This window comes from Neophocaena asiaeorientalis, unplaced genomic scaffold (assembly GCF_003031525.2).
Source record: "Neophocaena asiaeorientalis asiaeorientalis breed wild unplaced genomic scaffold, Neophocaena_asiaeorientalis_V1.1 scaffold275, whole genome shotgun sequence".
Taxonomy (NCBI): domain Eukaryota; kingdom Metazoa; phylum Chordata; class Mammalia; order Artiodactyla; family Phocoenidae; genus Neophocaena; species Neophocaena asiaeorientalis.
The window spans coordinates 7,835,760-7,849,647 of record NW_020173679.1 but is presented as its reverse complement, the minus strand read 5'-3'; the positions used below and the strand labels follow the sequence as shown (position 1 = coordinate 7,849,647).

At 46.3% G+C, this 13,888-nt stretch overlaps 1 protein-coding gene across 1 annotated transcript in view; it reads left to right on the top strand.

Annotated features, from left to right (window-relative positions):
- PEX14 (peroxisomal biogenesis factor 14) overlaps positions 1 to 13,888 on the top strand; it is a 136,300-nt gene that overhangs the window by 110,452 nt on the left and 11,960 nt on the right. The window lies entirely within an intron of this gene.

The window sequence follows — 13,888 nt, the reverse complement described above, 5'->3', positions numbered from 1 at the left end:
ACTCAATCTGACTAGTTTAAACATGCTCTAAAATGAACCCCAGTAAAAACCAGGGCTGTCTGCTTCTGGCGTTATGAAATATACTAATCCTGGAGTGAGGAAAAAATCTGACTTTAAGTATTTAAATGATTAATTGGGTTTATATATTTTTTTTTACCTTTCTAACCCCCTTAATTACAAGCAAACTCAGGGGAGTTTCTGAACTAGGTGTGCAATCTGCATGCTTATCACCGAGGCATTGTCTGCGTCCTGGGAGGGATTTATGGCCTCCATTGATGTGTGTTCTTGCAGATTTTACATCTGGAGCTCGGGCAGCCCTTTCCTTCCCATTTCTTGGCTTTTTAAGGACATTCCATCTCTGAGCCCAAGCCTAGAAAATGGGATTCTCTGGGCTCGGCCCCAAACGCTAATGTCTCCAGGAAGGGTGGCTTTTCCGAGACCACCCCTGGGAGGCCATTGCTCGGGGATCGTCACCTCTGGACTTGCCCACCCTCCTGCTTGGTGGCAGGTGTCCCACTCGGTGCCTCTTATGATATCTCTGCTTTTTGGTGAATGTGGTTGACCTTGAGATGTTAGTGAATGCCAGCATCAGCAAAGAACATGGAGACCTAGCAGAAATGGTACCAGTTCATCACTGTTTATTAAGAACCTGCTATATGCTCAGTACAGTATCATGAGAGATTCAAAACATGATCTTTAAGAATCTTACAGGCTCTCTGGGAGAGATAAGATAAACTCTTAAGAAAAAGATAATAATATAAGACATTGTGATTTAATGCCAAAATTAATTATACAGACAAGAAACTCCACAGGAATACAGAAAAGAGAAAAATTAATGTAGGCTCGAGAAGTCAGAGAAGGCTTTGTGAAAGTAGGAGGAGGTTGACACCAGGGGAAGCTTGGTGTCACTTGGTGTGAGAATAAACCAGAGTTGTCAGGGCTTAAAAGAAAGTCGGGTAGAGCTCAGGAAAAGTCAGGCCGGGATGCAAGAGGAAATTTGACATCTTCTGTTTCTCGTTTTGGTTTGTTTTTGTTCGACTTTGAAGCAGGAATCAGTGTGCGTGTCTATGTGCAGAGCCTAACACAGTCCTGAACTAAAGTCCTTGTAAGTGCTTGACTGATTCATTCATTCTAAGATGACTTTTCTTCTTTCCTTCCAGAGAGACAAGAAAGCAAGGTAGCTTTGAAATACAGGCAAGGCCAGTGTGAATTTTGTATGATAATAATTTTTCTTAGGCTTAAATATTCCCCCCCGCCACTGTCTTTGGTAAACAATTCAGGCTTTTTCAAAGACTGACCTACAGCTTCAGTTGCCTCTTCTTAAAATAGGATGTACATGTCTGAGGTTGGTGAAAGGCATTGACATTTCATTAGAAACCCTGGGAGAGTGTTGTGTGCTCTTTCTCAGTTTGTTTCTCTTCTGGCCCTGGTTAGTAACATAAACTTTCCCTTGATTGTCTTAGGTCCCTGAGGGAGCGTTGATTACTGAATACCTGCTATGTGCCAGGCACTGTGCCGGACCCCTGGGATGGGACGATTAAGGCCTGGCTGGTCTCTCTCTCCAGCCCTCCTGTCCAGTAGGAAAGACAGTTAAGGGAACACAGCAGTGCTATGAGGTCAGCCCAGGATGGTGGCACAGACAAGGTGAAGGGGCACCTCAGAGAGCAGGAGACGCCTAACTGGACCTGGGGCATGATTGGTACAGTGACCAGACGGGATGGACCGGAGCATCCAAGCTAAGGCAAAGCCACATGGACGTGAAACCATGTGATGGTCAGAGCGGCTGCAACATGGGATAGGTGTGTCGGGAGAGACGACCCGGGGGAGTTGGCCGCCAGGTCATCTCCCTGACGGAGGACAGTCAAAATCACATGGCTTTTTTTTTTTTTGCGGTACGCGGGCCTCTCACTGCTGTGGCCTCTCCCGTTGCGGAGCACGGGCTCAGTGGCCATGGCTCACGGGCCCAGCCGCTCCACGGCATGTGGGATCCTCCCGGACCGGGGCACGAACCCACGTCCCCTGCATCAGCAGGCGGACTCTCAACCACTGTGCCACCAGGGAAGCCCTCACATGGCTTTTTTACTTTGAAATGCATTGTGTAATTATTTTTGAGGCTGTATTACCTATTTAACTGTATTATTCTTAGACTAATATTAAAATTATTTGTACCATCAGAGCAGATGCTGCATGGGGAATTAGAGAAGACATGCTGGGTGTGCGCTGGATGCGACAGGGGTCCAGATGCTCTGCCCATAACTCCCTTTCAAATGCCTCCATTCCAACTGGGATGGAGGTTCCCCTTGCCTTGATCAGCCCCCTGCTCGCCACCACACTACACTGAAATATTTACTCACTTCCTATTAAACTGTGAGTTTCTTGAGCTCAGAGGCTTTTATTAAAATCTATGGCCCAAGGTTCTGACTTAGCAGGTTTTCCAGAAACACTTGTTGAATGAATAAATGATGGTGGACATGTGCTTGAGAATTGCAAGGCTGCCGAGTAATACCATCAACTCTTGGGGTTGATGCCAAGGCAGCCAGTCAGTGAGGCCTCCTGTGTGCTCTGTGTGGAGCAGGCTGCAGAAGTAGGGGACAGGCCTTGCCTCAGGAAGCCCCGGTTTAATGTAGAGGGAAGCCCCATGCTTGGGGTAGGACAGCAAAAGCTAACCCATGCCATCTTGTATGGTGTGAATAGTGAGAGCTTTCGGGAGTTAAGAACAAAGGAACCCCCAGTGTGCTGATCTCAGGCCAGGCCTTCTGGAGGAAGCAGGTCCATGGAGACACCGAGAAGCTGGGGGTGGGGAGGGTGTAAGTGACTCTGGAGGTGAGTGTGAACGGAGGTGGCACTGTGAACAGCCTCTCTGTTCCCACCAAGAACTGAACGGGGAAGACTCTGTCCCTCCCTCCCTCCCTCCCTCTCTCTCTCTCTCTCTTCCATTTCTCTGTCGGTTTAGCACACAAATCTCACTTTTTGCTACATAAAAGTTACTGGTTTGTATATGAAGGAAACATTTCTCTAATTTTGAGGCAATGGTACTTTTCTTCTTTTGTCCATATGACTGGTTTGGAATAGCAGCTCATCAAGGGCCAGCACCTGTCCGTTTTGTTTGCTTTGTGGAATGCCCAGTGTGATGCCTTGTGGCTGCCGAATAAATGCCGTGTGTGGATATTGAAGAGTGCAGGCATTACAGTCTGAGTGGAAACATCCTTACCTTAGATTTCTTAGACCATTGAAAGAGCCTTTGGTGTTGGTGGTAGCTAGGATCATGGCTGTGCTGACAGTGCAGCCTGTGTTGGTTGTATAAGATTCTGCAACAAGTAACAGTGGTTTAAACAAAACAAAGGACTCTTTTTCTAAGTAAACATAGTCAGTCCAGGCTGCCGTACTGGCCCTGTGGTCCTCAGGGACCCATGCATCCCTCACACCTGGCTGGCATCCAGCTTGTGTTCCAGTGTGACAGCTCCAGCACCAGCTGTCCTCTCTGCTGTCCAACAAGCAAGAACAGGGAGAAGGAAGGGAAAGGGCAAGTCACCTTCTAAGGACACCTCCTGGAAACCGCCCACATCCCTTCCCCTTTCTCCCCATTGGCTGGAACTCAACCACGCGGCCATACCTGTCAGCAAGAAGGCTGAGAAATGCAGTCCTTGTTCTGGTGGGCATGTTCCCAGCTTTTTCTTTTTTGCGGTATGCGGGCCTCTCACTGCTGTGGCCTCTCCCGTTGCGGAGCACAGGCTCCGGACGCGCAGGCCCAGCGGCCATGGCCCATGGGCCCAGCTGCTCCACGGCATGTGGGATCCTCCCGGACCGGGGCACGAACCCGTGTCCCCTGCATTGGCAGGCGGACCCTCAACTACTGCGCCACCAGGGAAGCCCGTTCCCAGCTTTTAACCCCATAGAAAGTTTGAGTTGGAATTCACACTAAATTCAGGATAACGATTACCTCTGTGTGAAGAGGAAGATGTGGCTAGTTTCCATGGTATTTGGAAAGTTTTAACCGGTAAAGTAGGTGGGTTTAGGATTACATCTTATTATCATCTTTCGTAACGTATCTAAATATTACATTCTTTTGTAACTATCACATAATACAGGGTACCTTTAAAAAGTTGAATTAGAAATCTTACCTCTTGCTTCTTCCCTTGGTCTCAGCTGCTTAACTGAGCAGAGAGAGAGCTTAGAACCCACCCTGCTGGGTACTGCTCTCGATCACTGCTGACTTCTCTTAGCTCTCTATCTTTTTTTTAAAAAAAAAATCTGAACAGACTTAAAAAAAAACAACAAAAAACAGCTTTACTGAGGTATAGTTTACATAAAGTAATGCATCCATTTTAGTTGTACAATTTGAGTTTTAACAAGTGTACACTGCCCTGTAGCCATCATCATTGTAGAACACTTCTGGCACCCTAGAAGATTCCCCATGACCTGTTCCCATCCAGTGCCAACCCGCCCTGACGCTGGGGCAACTCCTGGTCTGCTTTCTGTTGCTGCCCATTCAGACTTATCTTTCGTAGGGTTTTGCATGAATGGTACAGTATGTCCCCTCTCACGCCTGGTTTCTTTCGCTCAGCATCATGTTTTTGAGCTCCATCCAAGTTGTGCGTATCAGAAGTTGCCTCCTTTTTGTCACAGAGCTGTATTCCATGGTTAGGATGCACTGTGGTTTGTTATCCATTTACCAGTTGATGGGCGTCTGGCTTTGGGCTGTTTCCAGTATTGAGCTGTTATGAATAAAGCTCTTTTAAACATTTGTGTACAAGTCTGTGTCTGTTTTTATTTCTCTTGCATAAATGTCTAGGAGTGGAATTGCTAGGTCAGAGGTTAAGTGTAAGTTTCACCTTATAAGAAACTGCCAACCTGTTTTTCAAAGTGGTCGTACCATTTTACATTCCCATCAGCAGCGTCCGAGTTCTGGTTGCTGCATATCCTCTCTAACGGTTGGTATTCTCAGTCTTTTTAATTTTAGCAGCTTTAATGTGTGTGTAGTGGAGACTCAGTCATTTGAGTTTACATTTCTGTGAAGACTAATAGTGTTGAGTATCTTTTTATGTGCTTATTGCCCATTTACATATCTTCTTTTGTGAAGTGTCTGTTCCAGTCTTTGTCCTTTTTAAATTATCTTCTTATTATTGAGTTGGAAGAGTTCTTATATATTCTAGATTCAAGTTCTTTGTCAGGTGTATGCATGGTTAGTATTTCCTCCCAGTCTGTGGCTAGCTTTTTCGTTTGCTTTACGTTGCCTTTTGAAAAACAAAAGATTTAAAAATTGATGACATCCATTTATCTTTTTTTTTTTTTTTTTAACAATTCATGGTTTTTGTGTCCTACCTGTGAAGCCTTTGCTTACCCCAAGGTTGGAGAGATTTTCCCCTGTGTTTTCTTCTTGAAGTTTTATAGTGTTAGCTTTTACGTTGAGATCTGTGATTCACTGTCAGTTAACTTTTGTGTGTGGTATAATGTGAAGGTCAAGGTTCATTTTTCCCTAATGGCTGTCCCCTTGTGCCACCACCAGATGTTCAAAAGATTATCCTGTCCCCAGTGAGTTATGTGTCCCTTTATCAAAATGCAATTGTTTATATATACATGGGTCTGTTTCTAGCCTTATTTAAACAAAATTTTTAAGCTATTGAAGTATATTTTACACACTATAAAACCTGCCCATTTCAAGTGTCCAATCAAATGATTTTTAATAACTTTACTGAACGATGCACTCATCTATTAGTTTTAGAGCACTTTCATTCTCCAAATAAGATCCTTTGTGCTCATTTACTGTTAATCTTACCTCATCTCCAGGCAACCACTAAGCTACTTTCCACCACTGTAAATTTACCTTTGCTGGGCATTTCAGGTAAATGGAATCATACAGTATGTGATCCCTTGTAGCTTCCTTCTTTCACTTAGCATGTTTTTGAGGTTCTCCATGTTGTATCATGTAGCACTACTTCCTTCCTTTTTATTGTTGACTAGTATTCTATGGTATGGATGGGCCACATTTTGTCTGTCAGTTCACCAGCTGGTGGACGTTTAGGTTGTTTCCAGTTTTGGCCACAGGACTCATGCTGCTGAGGGTGTGTGTGGGCAAGTGTGTGGACGTACGTTCTCATTCCTCCTGGGTAGCCATCTAGGAGTGCGATTGCTAGCTCATGTGGCAGTTCTATATTTCTGGCTTCTTAATATTTTTTCTTATCAGCTTTTCTTTAAAATTTAGTTTATTTTTGGGTCTTCGTTGCTGCACGCAGGCTTTCTCAAGTTGCAGCGAGCGGGGGCTACTCTTCATTGCAGTGCGCGGGCTTCTCATTGCAGTGGCTTCTTTTGTTGCGGAGCACGGGCTCTAGGTGCGTGGGCTTCAGTAGCTGTGGCACATGGGCTCAGTAGTTGTGGCTCGCAGGCTCTAGAGCACAGGCTCAGTAGCTGTGGTGCACGGGCTTAGTTGCTCCGCGGCATGTGGGATCTTCCCAGACCAGGGCTTGAACCCGTGACCCCTGCATTGGTAGGAGGATTCTTAACCACTGCACCACCAGGGAAGCCCTCTAATCAGCTTTTTTGAAGTATAATTTATACACAATAAGATTAATCCATTTTAAGTGTACACTTTGATGAGTTGTACATACTGTAACTCAACTCGTGTAACCAATACTATAGTTTCACGTACTATAACGAAAGACTAAAATTTCATGTGAATGGAATCATACAGCACATATTCTTTTGTATCTTAACGTAATGCTTTTGAGATTGATCCAGGTAGAAAATATTTTAGACTTTGTGAACTACACATTTCTGTCACATATATCCCCCCCCCGCCCCCCCATCCTTTAAAAATATGAAAACCATTCTGAGCTCACAGCTGAAAAAAAAGCAGGATGAGGTGGGACTTGGCCAACTGGGCAGAGTTTGCTAACTCCCGTGACTCTGATGTATGGTTATTTCACAATTTGTTTATCCATTGACCATTGGTGGCTGTTTGGGTTGTTTCCAGTTTGGGGTTATTATGAATAATGCTTCTATGACATTCATGTATAAGAAGTCTTTGTATGCATAGATATTTCCTTTCTTTTAGGTAAATACTTGAGAGTGGAATGCCTTAGTCACATGTTAGGTGTATGTTTAACTTTGTAAGATATTGTAAACCTATTTTCCAAAATGGTTGTGGCATTTCATTTTTTTTTTAACTTTTTTTCTACATTATTCTTTAAAAAAATTTTATTTTTATTTTTTGGCTGTGCCACGAGGCATGCGGGATCCCAGTTCCCCAACCAGGGATCGAACCCTCGCCCCCTGCAGTGGAAGCGCGGAGTCTTAACCACTGGACTACCAGGGAAGTCTCCTGGTTGTGCCATTCTACATTCCTGTCGGCAATGTGTGAGAATTTCAGTAGCTCCACATCCTTGTCAACATTTGTTATTCTCAGTTTTTTAAGTTTAACCAGTCTAATGTGTAGGTAATAGAATCTCATTGTACTTTTAATTTGTGTTTCTCTAATGACTAGTGATGTCAAGCATATTTTCATGTGTTTATTGGCCATTCATGTACTTTTGTGAAGTGTCACTTTTAAAAATCACCTTGTTTGTCTTTTCATTATTATGTTGTGAAAGGTCTTTATATATTCTGGTTACAGGTCCTTTATCAGATATATGTTTTATAGATGTTTTCTCCCAGCCTATGGAGATGTTTTCTTGACAGTGCCTTTTGAAAAGCAAAAGCTTAAAATTTTGATGATGTCCATTTTATCATTTTTTTTTCCTTTTATGGTTCATGCTTTTTTTGGTTGTTTTTGTTTTGTTTTTAAAAGATTTTTTGATGTGGACCATTTTTTTAAGGTCTTTATTGAATTTGTTACAATATTGCTTCTGTTTTATGTTTTGGTTTTTTGGCTGGGGGGCATGTGGGATCTTAGCTCCCAACCAGGGATCGAACCTGCACCCCCTGCATTGGAAGGTGAAGTCTTAGCCACTGGACTGCCAGAGAAGTCCCTGGTTCATGCTTTTTGTATCTTAGGATATGTTTGCCTACCCCAGGGTTGCAAAGATTTTCTTCTGTGTTTTCTGTTTTCTTACAGTTTTTTCTTTTTTGTTTAGGTGTTTGGTCTATTTTGAGTTAAATTTTATGTATGGTGTAAGGAAAGGGTCAAGGTTCATTTTTTACCCCCTTACAGATATCCAGTTGTCCCAGCACAATCGTTGTGAAGATTATCCTTTTCTCATAGAACTGCCTTGGCTTCTTTGTCAAAAATCAGTTGACCACACAAGCATGGGTCCATTTCTGGACTCTTCTGAATTCTTACAGTTTCATTAGAGCTCATATTTTTTAGTCTGTGAGTGAGGATATGGATATGCCTCTCAGTGTCCTTCCTGCCTAAAGATGACACTGCTGATAGCATTGCAGCCCATGAGAAGTGGAAAAGATCGTCTTTCACAGGACGTTCATGTGAAGACAGGCCTTGGGTTTTCAAATGTGACTTCTGTTGAGCTGCTGTGGTGCCTTTGCCTTCCAGGCTGCCCAGGTGCTTCTGTTCAGAGCAGAGCTGCTCTGTTACTAGTTGCTGTGCTCTGGGTCGGTTTGTCTTTCTGGCCGCTGCCAGCCATCCACAGCTCAGCCTGTGGTACCTTTCAGCTGGGCACCAGTCTCCCTGTGCATTTAGCCTGGCAGTCCTTTCCTGTAACAAGCACTGATCTGGTGGACTGGCTTTATTCCAGTACCTCACTGTGGATGAGCCTGTCTTATCATTCAGTTTTCAGCGTGCCTTGCGAACAAAGCTGATGGGATGATTTGAGAAGCTACTACTGTGTGGAGTCACGGCTCCAGCCTTGAAGAGCCTGGAGGGGAACGCAGCTAGGCTTGCCCAGTGCCTGCCACTGCCCTGCCCTGCGCTCAGGCTGCCAGCCTCCCCTGGGACTTGATAGCATCTCCCTGTTGTCAGGATCCGGATTGTCTCAGCAGGATGATTTCATGACGGCTTTCAGCTCTCTTTTGTTGATGACTCTTTACTGGATTGTGGGATTTCCTTGGTGTCTGAGAGTCCCTGAGTCAGTGGTTTCATGCCGTGTTGTGTGCGCGATTCCTGCTCCACATGTGTGTCCTTATTTGGTGGTGTCTGTTCTCGCCTGCTAGGTGAGACTCTCTTGGTAGGTTGAGATACAAATAAAGGAACTGAGTAATGTTGGTTTAGTTGGTGTTCAGTGAAGGGTTAGGGAGCCCTAGGGTTCAGCTTTCCTGCCCCTGAGGCGGCTGCCATATACCATGGATTCACCGGAAGCCCTAGCCTTTTGGGCAGGCAGGCCCTGTGGACACTGTCAGAGGTCAGGCTAGTTGATGGAGTCCTTGAGAGGGCAAGGAAGGCGTTGAGTTCCAAGGAACCTGACGTTCTTCTCCCTACAGTAGTCTGACCTCTGACCTCGTTGCAGCCTCAGACATGAAGGCAGTCCCAGAAATGTGCAGCTCTGCAGGATGAGAAATGCTGCCACAGTCGACTGCCTGTTCATCCTCAGGAGAGGCCAGCCGTGAGGTGCTGGTAAAGTGCTGGGCCTTTCGACGAGTTGGCGGGTCAAGCCCTTTGGGCGAGTGCTGGAGACAATTGGAATCTGAATGACAGTAAAAAATATCATTGTCCCTGGGTTCTTCATCTTCTTCTTTTGTTTTTTATTTTTTGGGGATTTCAGTAAATTTTTATTTAAGTGGCCAGAAGTATAGAGAGTGGTACTTCAATAGAGCTCTACCATTTAAAGGTCCTTTGATGATAAATGTGTAACAGTGGAAAGTGTGCTAGTTTGGGATTCAGAAGACCCAGGTTCTAATTTGTCATGAACTACCTGTTACCTTACAGGCATATACATAATATCTCAGAGTCTTTGTTCTGCATCTGTCCATTGAGAGATTTGGGCTAGAAAATCTTTTAAGACCCTTGATAAATCTGATGAAACTTGAGTTGTCTTTCTTTTCTACCTCATCGAGATAGGCAAGTGACAAGATGTAGAGAGATTATTCTGGGCACTGAATTGCCACAATTATTAGCAACACAAGAGAAGTCAAAAAAGCTGTCCTGTGAGTGAGATTACTGATTCTCTTCATGCAGTGATGCTGACAGGTAGGCCTGGGTAAATGGTGTGAGTTCACAAACTTGTTTATTTACCTTGTTGTTCCTAAGCCTGTGGAAAAATGTAGGCAGGCACCCAAGGCAACGCATTCTGTATGTCACAATTTCAAGGCAGGCTTTTTTACTTAAACCCTTCTCTGTGTATTCTAAGTCATTTTTCTCTGCCCGTACACCTCCCAAAGTTCACTCAAGTTCTTCCTTTTCTCTTGTTGTCCTAAGAATGTCAAAATTATTGAGTCTTTTCATTTTTACTATGCTGGTGTCTCTGAGAAACTTGCTGACAGACACCTGTTATGACTGATGTATTAATGTTCACTGTCCCTGGGTTCTTTAAATCTAGCAAAAGCTCTGCCGCCTTCAGTCAAATGGTCTGTGCTTGATGAGAAGAGAAAACTGTCTTTGGGACCATCTGGTGGTGGTGTGGAACCAGGCCTCTTGCCAGCTTGGCCCCCAGTCTGCCTTGTCTGCAGGTGGGCGTCTTTGTCAGGCTAGAGGCTCTGAAGCTTTGGAAAAGCTCATTCATTCCACTTCCCTTACTTTTGAGCTGGAGCAGAAGAGCGACTGGCCCTGTTTTCTGCCCTTGACTGTATTTTCTGGACATTCAGGAGCATAGTGACAAGAGGCTGTAGCTCCGAGGTGCCCTGGGTTCCCTCATTGGGGGTCTGCACTGGGCTTAGAAAAAATTGGCCCCAGGGTGGGCAGCGGGGAGGGCTCCAGGTGGTCGTGGCTGGGGTCTGAGCTAGTTTGGGGTCATGCCGAGTGCTTTCTCAGTTGCCCTGGTCTGTACCCCTTGAAAGGCGTGCCATGGATAAGGGTTATCTCCATCTTAGTTTTTCTCTTTTTTCATTTTGCCACAAGACAGGATTGTATCACACATCTCCAAAACGAGTAAAATGGCATTTCAGCTTCTTGTCTTTATAGACTCTCTGAACTTTAGGAAAGATCATTCTGGTCCCTTTTCATTAATAATGAAAACCAGGGGGCAATAAAACGTTCTTAACGTGAGCACGGCAGAAACAAGGAGTAGTGCGGGGGTGAAGGTGCGGCTGGCAGGGAGCCACAGGTGTCTCTTGGTGCTTGAGGAGGTCAGGCTCCGGAGAGGGGGCAGCAGTGGTAGGAGGGGTCCTGGTTCTTGGACCCCTGACCTGCCAGCATCTGCTCAGCCTCGGCTCTGTTACCCGGAACGAGAGGCTGCACTTCTCAAGGCATGCACTGTGTGTTTGCAGGAAAGAAGAAGGATGCAGCAAACTTTGGGTTCTGGTCCAGTTTTCAGCCCAGTTGCAACTGTTTTCCTGTAAGATATTTAGTGGGTATTTGAGAAGTCACTGGTGAGTAGAACTTTCTGGACATGTGCCCATTTTGAATACTTTCTCTGGGGATTTTTGCAGCACAGATGGACGTTCTGGGTGTGGATTGAAGCCCCACGGAACAGCGTGGGGCTTCAATCCACAGCGACTCTTTAGAAAAGTGGCAAGGTTACTCTGTCTCTGCTTTTTCCTCCTAAAAATGAACTTGCACCAGATGTTGGAATCAAGGCAGTCAGAGCAGAGCAGGCTGAGCCGAGAGAGGTGCCTGCTTGGGACCTGGAGCCTCCTGGCTTCTCAGGGTCACAGTGAAAGGTCTACCTCAGTGGTCTCAGAGTTTTCCATTTCACAATCAGCGGTCGCTTCTCTATGTCGCTCCGCATCGGATGGGGGTGTTCACTGCAGGTCAAAGCAGCAGAGCTCCCTTCTGGAGACAGTGTGTAGACGTGAACCCTGAGTGTCACTGTGCAACCCTGGAGAGGAGTGGGGAGTCTTGGCTCACCGTGACCCAAACCCCAGAACCCATTAAAGAATAGATCGATAAGTTTACATAAACATGAAAACACTCTGTGCCACAAAAAGCAGACCGTAAGCAGAGTCAAAAGAAAACTATACTAGGAAGAATTTTTACAACTCCTTTCACAGACAGAGGGTGAATTTCCCTGTTGTATAAGAAGTTTCCATGAATTGAGGGAGGAAATTTAATAAAGAAATTGAGTAGAAAAGTAGGGAACATATAGTATACCAAAAAAGAGGTGCAGATGAAAAGATTGCTCAGTCCTCACTTGTAATAAGGTAAATGCAAATTAAAGCTAGAGGGAGGTACTATTGCTTTGCTCTAGTACTGGCAGAAATCTGTGCGTGTGCTTAACCCATTATGTTGGGGTGGCTCTGAGGAAACATGTGGGAATGAACTGGTTCAGCCCCCGTGGAGGACAGTTTGGCAGGCTATCTCAGACTGCTGTGGCCCAGCCTCCTGGGAGTTCACGTTTACAGATGGACTTGTACATGCACATGAGACGCCATATGTACACGCTCACTGATGGCAGCATTGTGTGAAATAGGAAAAGACTGGGATCGTCTAAATGTCCATCATTAGGGAATTGGTTTAATGGAATATTATGCAGCTTTAGCAAAAAAGAAGAATGAGAAATGGGGGGAAAGAGAAGGAAAATAATGCCCATGTGTGTTGCCCTCATACTTGCATAAAAATTCTCTGCAGGGTAAAGAAGAAACTATTAACACAGTGGTTCTTGGTGGTGGAGGAAGCCTCTTTGCAGTAGACTGACGTGTGCTGCGTGATGTTTAGACCATGTGCGTGTATTACCTATTCAAAAACTGTAAGCTCAACAAGGGAGTTAGTTGATCACAGTCTGTGCAGGAGACCCGGGCTGGGCCACATTGGGAAACTCACGTGGAATCCACAGGCGGGGCAGGGTCGGGTGGCCAGGGAGAGACGCTCTTCCAGGCTCTCTCATCACCGTCGTCTCTGCCTCCTGAGAGCCCCCTTCAGCAGCTCAGGGAGGAGGGAGTGTCCGCCTCGCCCCCTTGGAGGTCTTTGCCACTTGGATCCCCGATCAGACTGCATGCCAGCAGCCCCTCCTCCCCACGTGCTCACGTCCTGCCGAGGACTTTAAGAACCGCCCCTCTCCTGTTCTCCTTTGGTCATGAAGCGCCAGGACGTGGCCAGTACCTGCAGGCCCAGGGGAGGGGGATGGCTGGAGCCACAGGTGTCCGTCTCAGAGGAGGTGAGGCGCCCGGCTGCGTGTGGAGTGTGGTGGCTCTTCCTCCCTCACCTTCTCTCTTAGATCCACTTCCAGATCCCAGGTCCTTGTCGCAGCAGCGTGCCTCGGGTGGGTGCCTTCTGGGTCACTGTCCTGGCACCTGGTCTGAGTCCACAGACTGGTGGTGTCCTGCACCACTGATGGTTCTGGAAACAGTGGCCCACGCACCACCACCACCCCCCGCCGCCCCCTGCCCAGTGGCCGGTCCCTTGAGAGGAGGCAGCTGGGTGGCCTGAACGCGGCTGTTCCAGGTAGACGTTCCAGAAGGAGCTCGTGCTTTCCCATGTGCCTGACAGAATCGCTGGGCGTCACATCAGATTATGGGCATGAAAGCACTTGTAAACAGTTCATGGGGAAGGTTATGAAGTAGAAAATTCTCCTCTCCTCCTCTGGAACTAGAAGTTCATTCAGGGCTTGGAGGGGACTTTGTGTTCCAAAGGGCCTGACCCTACATGAAGACCGGCTGCTTGTGTCCGGATCCCCTGAGACGGTCCGTCCTGGACTCAGTCCCTCTCGCCTTTGGAGGCCCCGTGCGGTAGCCTCTCCCTGCTTTTTGCCTCCGCGGCCTCCCACCCATAGCTGCCCTCCGTGCTCCCTGACGTTGTTCTCCCAGAACACAGAGCCGTGACCACATCCCTCCCTGGTTCAGAGCCTTCAGTGACCCCGCTGCTTGTGAAACGATGGCCAGGTTCCTTGGGTGCGCTCACCGCCAGGCC